The sequence below is a fragment of the Geospiza fortis genome, unplaced genomic scaffold, assembly GCF_000277835.1.
Source record: "Geospiza fortis unplaced genomic scaffold, GeoFor_1.0 scaffold69, whole genome shotgun sequence".
In the NCBI taxonomy this organism is placed as follows: Eukaryota; Metazoa; Chordata; class Aves; order Passeriformes; family Thraupidae; genus Geospiza; species Geospiza fortis.
The window spans coordinates 727,871-728,399 of record NW_005054555.1 but is presented as its reverse complement, the minus strand read 5'-3'; the positions used below and the strand labels follow the sequence as shown (position 1 = coordinate 728,399).

General features: G+C 55.0%; 1 protein-coding gene across 1 annotated transcript in view; it reads left to right on the top strand.

Annotated features, from left to right (window-relative positions):
* LRRC7 (leucine rich repeat containing 7) overlaps window positions 1-529 on the top strand; it is a gene marked incomplete at its 5' end in the record, with an annotated part of 23,056 nt that overhangs the window by 12,102 nt on the left and 10,425 nt on the right.

Sequence of the window (529 nt, the reverse complement as noted above, 5' to 3'; positions counted from 1 at the left end):
TCCCCAGCCTCATCACCCTGAGATGCTCTGGGAAAGTTGGGAAGTTCAGATTAGTGGGTTTTCCAGGAAATCTGTGTGTCTGTCAGTCAGTCAGAGCTCAGTCAGGCCGTGGGCACTCCCCGGAGAGCTCTGGGTCTGTGCTCCCGTGCCAGAAAGAGCCACAGACACCCGGCTGTGTGTGAGCATCATCCATCTCCAGGAGGCAATGGCTCCCAGAGGACCAGCTCTGCTCTCAGCTGCCATCCATAATTCACATTAATTGAGTGCAGGAGCGTGGCTGAATTAATTCTGCATTTGCAGCAGGGCTGTTTGGGAGGGCGTGATGGGATGTGTCAGCAAAGTGCAGAGCTACCAACACCCTCCCAGGGGGGGACATGGGCTTGCAGGGAACCATTCCATCCCTTACTTTATGGCACTGGGATTGCATTGGATGCTGACAAGGAGGGAATGAACAAGTTTCAGTCCTGAACTCCTCAAACTGCCCAGACAGATCACCCAAACCCCGAGGGAAGCGCCCTCAGCCCAGAAC